Here is a 9,176-nt window from a genome sequence, read left to right on the forward strand (position 1 = left end):
TTCCTAAACCAAGATAATTAAAGTTGAGTCCAAATAAACAATCAGGAAGTCAAAAGTAGAATTCTTATTTTCCTCAAATTTGTATTTGCTCTCCTTTGTTTCATTTCTAGCCTATAGGCTCTGAAATAGCTCTTCCAGTTGATTTTGTCTTAAAGGAAATAAATGTAACAATCTAATCTACTTACATTCAAACCTGAATGCATGAAGTACTTTATAAAAAGATGTGTTAAATAATTCAGTGAGCATATTATTATTACAGTGAATTAAATAAATGGACGTGGTACATCTCTAATACCCTAGTGCAAATCCTGTTTTAATTCTATAATCCCAACTGGATGCAACATACTTAAATGAGCACTATTAACTTGTATTTTTTTCTATTCTGTTTAGAAACATGGTAACAGTTGAGAGACATTTATTAAGAAAACATCAACTCTATTTGCACATTCTTAAAGAGAATATTAGAAAACCAGAATTTTAATTTTCATGTGTATAATTTAATATAATTAGAATGGAATACAATTAGGTACTTTCAGATCTTTCAGTGTTAATTAAAAAGCTAATAACTTGAATAGCTATAAATACTGAATTAGTGGGACTAATGCTCCAGGCAGTTAATCCTTTATTTGTCATTTACTGAAGATCACTTAACTGGGATGCCATCTTTATGTCAGGGATCCCCTACCAATGATACTTCATGAACTGTGAGGTCCCTAAGTCCTAGACTGTTCTCTCTTCCAACTGTTTGCTAGTATACTACATCTACCCTAGGGATTTTCTAACAGCCAAAGACCCCTGCCTTTGACTCAGTCCATTAAGGAATCTTACCATCAGCAATTTCCCTTCTTCCATAAATCTTAGAAGTGATTTTTAGGTTTTAGAGAAAGGAAAAGTAGTTCCATTCAAAAAATGAAAGTGAAAGCCTCAAGCTCTATAGTTTAAGAAACTTATTAATATTGGATTTAATTAGAAATAACATGTTAGGGGCACCTGGCTGGCTCAGTGGGTTGGAGCCTCTGCCTTCAGCTCAGGTTATGATCCCAGGGTCCTGGGATCAAGCACCACATCAGGCTCTTTGCTCGGTGGGGAGCTTTCATCCCCCTCTTTCTGCCTGCCTCTCTGCCTATTTCTGATCTCTCTCTGTCAAATCAATAAATAAAATATTTTTTAAAAAATGACATGTTAAAAGTAGACAAGAGGAGCATTAAAGAATTAATATCAGCAATTGGTGAAAATATATCACGCAGTGTTTATTTTTTATAGTGATGAGATACATGTGTACATCATACTTAAACAATAGAACAAATTCCATCCTTTGGAGGATACTAGAGAACCAGTTCAATATTCTTTTTTTTTTTTTTTAAGGTTTTATTTATTTATTTGCCAGAGAGAGAGCATGAGAGAAAGCAAAAGCAGGGGGAGCAGGAGGCAGAGGGAGAGGGAGAAGCAATCCCTGCCCCCAAGCAGGGAGCCTGATGCAGGACTCAATTCCAGGGGTCTGGGGTCATGACCCGAGCTGAAGGTAGAGGAGTAGGGAGAAATACAGATGAAATAGATTCTTAGGGATGAAGAGCATATAGTACATTATCCTATTCTCTCTACTCTTGGAGCTATTTTACTTTTTCCATAACAACAAAGAAGCAAACAAAAGCAAAGTAAGAGACAGAGGAAAGGAGAGGGGCAGAGATGAGGAGAGGAGAGAGACTTTTTCCTACTCAGCAGAGGTCTATGTGGTTAAGAACATGTGGTCCTTTGCTTGACTCTCCTAACTTATGCCCTGTGCACAAGTCAAAAATTTTTTTTTATCTCACTGTGATAACTCAGTGCCAAAAACGAATGTCTTTTAGTGTGCAATTCACAGATTAAAATGTGTAAATTATAAAACTTTCTTTTTCCTAAAAAATAAACAATAAATTCTAAGAACCTCTTCCCCTCCAAAGTAGCAAAAGAAGACTCCAAAACCAGATGTATTTATATTCTTCTAAAGAATGCCTCTTAATAAGCATAAAACTAACCAATGTGAGCCAGGCACTTAGTTGTTAGGTGAGATGTTCCTTGGTAAAGGAAATCTCTAATCCTGTGGTAACTACAAACTATTTTGTTTCAGATACTCAAGGAAAGGAAGCCACCGGGTAGATCAGTTCTATTCGTGTTTGCATAAGGGAAGGTACTCACTTTGTTGAGGAAATACCAATTTCATTTGAAATTATAATCAACTGACAACAGTTTAAGAAGCCACAAAGAAAATGGAATTTCAAGAGAACCAGCCAGAACAGCATGTTAACAGGGAGCTCCTATTATCTTCTCCCCCAAGAAAATGGGCAATGGTTACTTTGGTGTGGCATTTCAATCCACTGTGATTTACCTGTAGGAAATCATTAATTCTTCCCAGCATTTTGAAATAATAGCCTGATGATGAGACACCTAAAAAGCACTCAGAGGAAACACTGGTGGCAAGTGCCTGCCCAAATTGCTTAATGTTTGTCAAACTTGAATTGCATTTGAAAGGGACATCACTAGTTATGGATTGCCAGTTCTATTTCCACATGGGCAAGGCTTTGCAGCCATTACAAGTTGTAGTTTATTACCGTGCATTATGTATGAGATGATTTTTGTGAGCAGGTACACAAACACAAAAGGGAAAAATACAAGAAAGCAATTTCTTTTATTGCTCAATATACAGCAGTTAGAAATAATTTGGAAATTTTTCAAATAGCTCATTTTGGGAAATTCTTAGATTGACTCAGGAGTGATTATTTTCAGCAGTTTACTAAATAATTTGGCTGTAGCTAAAATTTGCATTAATTTCTAAGGGAGTTATGTCTAGTAGTAGAATAGAGGCAAAAGGTCACAAAACAGGTATCAAATTTGGAATAAAGATCTTCAAGCCCTGTTTCTAACAGTGATGAGCTGTGTGTGCCTTTGTCATATAACTTAACTTCTCTGGGTCTCAGTTTCCTCTTCTCAGGACAAGATGTAATACAGCCTGGGGCACCTGGGTGGCTCAGCGGGTTAAAGCCTCTGCATTCCGCTCAGGTCATGATCTCAGGGTCCTGGGATCGAGCCCTGCATTGAGCTCTCTGCTCAGTGGGGAGCCTGCTTCCTCCTCTCTCTCTGCCTGCCTCTCCGCCTACTTGTGATCTCTGTCTGTCAAATAAATAAATAAAATCTTAAGAAAAGAAAGAAAAAAAAATGTAATACAGCCTGCCTCACATAATTATAGCAAAGACCGTGTGAGCCTAGTTCAATGACTACTAAAAAATAGATACTCAAAAATTTTTACCTAATCCAAATTGTTAAGCAAGAGCTAATAACTGAATTTTGTAAATCAGATGGCACTATATAAGTACCAGACAAAAGAGGGGTACCTGGGTGGCTCAGTGGATTAAGTGTCAGATCCTTGGCTTCGGCCTAGGTGGTGGTCTCAGGGTCCTGCCATCCAGGCCCCCACTGGGCTCTGCACTCAGCACAGAGTATGCTAAGACTCTCTGTTCCTCTGTTCCTCCTTACTACACCCCCCACCATCTGTTTCTAAAATAAATAAATATAATAAATATATAATCCACACACACATAGATAGATATAACAGAGAAGAACAATAGGATTATTTTGTTTTGTAAAATCTGTTTTCACATATCTTGTGTTGGGGTCGATTCCACGTTAAAACATGTTAAACCCCTAGGGCCTGCCTGGGCCTACTTAGCCATAGAGACTCCATGTTGCCTAGGTAGCCATTTTGTTGTTTAATAAATGCCTCAACAGTTATTGATATCAGTTCCAGGTAACTGTTGCTAAAACACCTAAAACAAGGCCATTTTGTTTATATCGTTTATATTGTTTATAGTATATTGTTTATAGTAACTATTACTGAAACACATACCTAAAACAAGGCCATTTTGTTGTTTAATAAACGCCTCAACAGTTACTAGTATCGGTTCCAGGTAACCGTTACTAAAACACACAGGTAGGAGACATCCAATCAGCCAAAGCCACATATGTAGATGTCTGCAATTGTGCCCTATAAAAACTAGCCTGTAAGACGAAGGGGTGTCACGCTCTTTGGAGGCGGCCCTGGCCGGTCAGTCTGACTTGTAATGCTTGGCATAGAATAAAGCTTTACATAACTTTCACTTTGTCTCAGTCTCATTTCCCTGGCCGGTCAGTCTAACTTCTAATGCTTGGCATAGAATAAGGCTTTGGGTAACCTTGTCTCAGTCTCGTTCCTTTGATAACAGACCCAACACTTGATAGTGGTTTTTTTCAAAGACCGTTATTTATTTCGCTACTAATGAAAAGGGGGACTTTTCTTATTAGTGAAAATACTGTGTTACAACTGAAACTGTTCTGACTTTTTACCTCAATAAAGGATCAATCAGTTCATGGAATCTTATTACGGGAGCTTAAACACCCAGTGTAAGAGAAAAAGAACTATTATTTGTGATGATATGGAATGGCTTCAAAACGGCGGCATGTTCTGACATGCAAAATGCTGTAGATAAATTGCAAAACAGGAAGGGGATTTCTTATGTATAAAACCCAGCTGCCAGGAAACGAGCAACGAGTCTCATCCAAAGTGTGAGAGAAGCTGAGCCTTACTTCCTTCTATACAACTGATTCACAGACACAGGATCACCAATGTACGCACACATGTGTAGAAGCAGAGGGGATGCGTATGTTCTTTATGATTTTGGCATGCAGTTGCCACTTTGAATCCAAAACGTTCTCAAATCTGGCCAATTTTTCTCCACACTTTGGAAGAAATGTTTTCTTTTGGCCGGAGACTCGCTGTTTAAAAAAAAAAAAAAAATGCAGGCCTAGAGAGGAGGTTCTGTTTACCAATTCAGAAGGGGGAACGATCAAAATCTAGGCAAGAACAGAGGCCGCCTTGCAACCTTCATTCCACACAGAGTCCCACGTCCAGCTTCAGAATGAGTTGGCTGTACTCGCCACAAAAAGGTTAATTTTGTGGGGCGCCTGGGTGGCTCAGTGGGTTAGGCCTCTGCCTTCGTCTCAGGTCATGATCTCAGGGTCCTGGAATCGAGCCCCCCATCGGGCTCTCTGCTCGGCAGGGACCCTGCTTCCCTCTCTCTGCCTGCCTCTCTGCCATCTCTGTCTGTAAAATAAACAAATAAAATCTTTAAACAAACAAACAAAAAGGTTAATTTTGTTTCAGATGACTGAAATACCCCACAGCTGGAGAACACACTTCCAGCACCAGCGCCTGGGTTCGTCAGCCGTGTTTTGCTCAGAGACCTCTGTGAAATCTCCGTGAGAGGATACGTGAACTCACATTAGCTGCAAGCAAGAAAAGAGTGGGAGGGACCGTGGAGAGTACGGAAGGATGAAGACTGAACAGCCAAGTTTGCCCCATGCGATCCTGTCTCAGAACTGCAAAACCTAAAGTCAAACAACACACAAGGCACACCTGCTTTTCATTTCTATGAATTAAAAATACCACACACTGACAGGGAGAAAAACGGTTGAGATCCCCGTGAAACATCATTCTGCGGGGACCTTCTCAACGTGACGGGGTAGACCTCGTTCTCTTTTCTCCCATTCCTTTTCATGGCAGAAATCTCTTTCACAACAACACCGAAGACTGTGAACTGGAGTCGGTATGGTCTGGCTCAATCGCATGGATTTTGGAGACTATAGGCCCAAATTCCAGCCACTCACTATTCTGCAGTGAACACTTACTGTCTCTGAGCCTCAAGTTTCTCATCATTAAGTGAAAATAGGAATGCCTCAGAGAGTTATAAAGTTGTTGAATGAAACAATTAAATATATAGAGATACACATAATCTATGATATCTACAAAATTTTATATAAAATATGTATGCATTATACACACATATTTATGTGTATATGTACACATATATACATGCAAAAATATATGTATGTAGGAACATGGGCCCTGATGTTTACACCAGCATGATCCACTGTAGGCAAATTGGGGAAACAGCCCAAGTGTCCATCCACTGATGCATGGATAAAGATGTGGTATATAGGGCGCCTGGGTAGCTCAGTGGGTTAAGCCTCTGCCTTCGGCTCGGGTCATGATCTCAGGGTCCTGGGATCGAGTCCCGCATCCGGCTCTCTGCTCAGCAGGGAGCCTTCTCTCCTCTCTCTCTCTGCCTGCCTCTCTGCCTACTTGTGATCTCTGTCTGTCAAATCAACAAATAAAATCTTAAAAAAAAAAAAAAGATGTGGTATATATCGAAACTGAATATTACTCAGCCATAAAAAACAACAAAATCTTGCCACGTGCAAAAAACAAACACCATTTGATTTCACTCATATGTGGAATTTAAGAAACAAAACAAACAAAAGGAAAAAAGAGAGAGAGCCAAACCAAGAAACTCAACACTAGAGAATAAAATGAAGGTTATCAGAAGGGAGGTGGATAGAGGGATGGGTGAAATAAGGAATTGTGATTAAGAAGTGCCCTTGTAATGCGGCACCTGGGTGGCTCAGTTTGTTAGGCGGCTGCCTTTGGCTCAGGTCATGATCCCAGGGTTCTGACATCGAGTCCCACATCAGGATCCTTCCTCAGCCGGGAGCCTGCTTCTCCCTCTGCCTCTGCCTGCTGCTCCCCCTGCTTGAGTGCTCGTTCTCTGTGTCAAATAAATAAATAAAATCTTAAAAAAAAAAAAGTACCCTTGTTGTGATGAGTACTAGGTGATGTATGGAAGTGTTGAATCACTATATTGTACACTTGAAACTAATACTACACTGTATGTTAAGTAACTGGAATTTAAATTAATATATACACAAATTATTTTTAATACATTTCATACAAGCACTTTTTCTAGGCAAAGTGCATATAACATTAATGGTATGCCAAGTCTGTGCCTGGCATACAAAATCTACTCAGTAAATGCACACTGGATGAATGATAGCTCTGAGTACTACTGACCAGGGAGGATCTCAAAATCCATCTGCTTCCAACCAGAAAAGTCTAATTGATTGGCTACATGTCTGTAGAGTATTTAAAAACAGGACAAAGTAAAAGACAGTATGAACCATTAAGTTCTCTCAAACCTAACATTCTGTAATTCCACTACGAGGAGTATTAAGAATCATGTGTCTCTCTGGACATATAACACCGCAAATTCATTTTTTCATTAGTGAACCTGGAAAGAAGGAAACTATAAAGACACTCTGTAGATAAAGCCTAAAGACATCTTACACATAAATCACAAGTCGTGGGTCCTATAAAGCAGAAAGACTCAAAATCCTCAACAAATTCACCTTTTTATCAGTACTCAACATCTTTCATTAAGATATGGCTTATTGAATTCTTACTGTTAGATGGGTCCTCTGCTAAGAGACTCACATGCACACTGTCTTCACCGTAGCATGACTGACATCAGCTACTACCCGTATTTGACATACCAACAAAATAAAAGCAAATATCTCAAAGTCAGACAGATAACTTTCCCAGTGTTATTTGAGAACTAGGGTTCTTGTATTTCTTCTAATTTAATTTTATTATTTCAGTGTTCCAAGATTCATTGTTTATGCACCACACCAAGTATTTTTTTAATATGCTCTGATATCTATTAAAAAAGTTATCTGTGCCCTTGTTCCAATTCAAATCACTTTTTTATAAATGTCCATTTGTAAATATTTTCTCTGAGTTCCAGCTTTCTTGTTTGTAAGGTATGACAGATCATATCTACCCTGTTTACTTCAAAAGTCTGCTAGGGGATCAAAAATAATAGGGTATCTATCTGTACTTGGTTGATAATAAATACTTACATATGGATGGAGCTGCGATAGTGTTATTAGTTCACAGACTGAAGTTAACACTGAACTATAATCCGAATTAATAGAATCTCTGCATGATTAAGAATTAGTATAAGTAATATTAAATATAAGCTTTCTCCTAGTAATATTTTAACACTTTTCATATGTATAAAGTTAATAAAAATTGATTGTGCCCATTAAAGCATCAAATAGACAATATAGTACTTTCATTTTTTTTGGTAAATCATTATAATGGCTAATTTTTATTGGTCTGATAAAATTTATCTACTTAATTAATGAGACCAGTAATTATAACTCAAAATAAAACCTGACAAGATTGGTAATGTTTTCTCTCATTCTATTTGATAGCTCTTTTATATACTATTATGTTTTAATGAAGTAGGAAACAAGGCCCATCTCAAAGGTCCCATTCACAATGTAGCAATATTCTACAATGTAGCAACTTTCTGCCAGCCTATGCATGTTTCACTTTCCAATATTCTCTTTCCCAGAAGGTACATCTTCCAAAAAATGGCATCAGAATTCTCTAGAAACATTTAATGAATCATGTACTATGTTTCTCTAATCGTTGTGACCATATACCATGCTTCTTATCCTTAAGTGAAAGAAGACTACGAGAATAAACTCACTCCAAAACCCTTAGTTTGTGTCTGAGTTCGCCGTCTCTCATGGTTGGTCTTCCACTCCGATTTCCCCCAGTCACTTCTCCTCTCCATCTCCCAATGTCTTCCATGTTATTCCTTATGATCCACATTTTATTTATTTATTTATTTATTTATTTATTTATTTATTTATTTTCAAAGATTTTATTTATTTATTTGACAGAGATCACAAGTAGGCAGAGAGGCAGGCAGAGAGACGGGGCGGGGAAGCAGGCTCCCTGCTGAGCAGAGAGCCCAGTGTGGGGCTCCATCCTAGGACCCTGGATCATGACCTGAGCCGAAGACGGAGGCTTTAACCCACTGAGCCATCCAGGTGCCCTATGCTCCACATTTTAAAAAGGGGGTTGGAATGAAACAAATAGCGGGGAGAAGACTGGCAAAGTACAAAGTACACAGGGTCTTAAATGCCAGGAAAAAAAAGGCTGAGTTTTTAATCAGTGAAATGGAAAGCCATTGATGAGTTTTTTAAAATAGTGTTGTAACATAATCTGAATTACATCTGTTCACTCTGGCTGAAAAATCCATGTTTGTTGAGTTTTGACAATCGTCTTCACTTACGTATCTATCCATTCATTTACTTAACAACTAGTTGCTAAGGGCTGATTTTAGCGCACAGCCTTAACCAACATTTGCTATGCAAGCAATATCCCTTATTTACCAAATTAAATATATATTCACTAAGAGCAAATGCTTCTAGCCAGAGGTTTCCCAAAAATTGCTGAATCTTAGCAACTTGTATAATAT

This window comes from Mustela putorius, unplaced genomic scaffold (genome assembly GCF_011764305.1).
Source record: "Mustela putorius furo isolate JIRA1106 unplaced genomic scaffold, ASM1176430v1.1 tig00003962_pilon_pilon_pilon, whole genome shotgun sequence".
In the NCBI taxonomy this organism is placed as follows: Eukaryota; Metazoa; Chordata; class Mammalia; order Carnivora; family Mustelidae; genus Mustela; species Mustela putorius.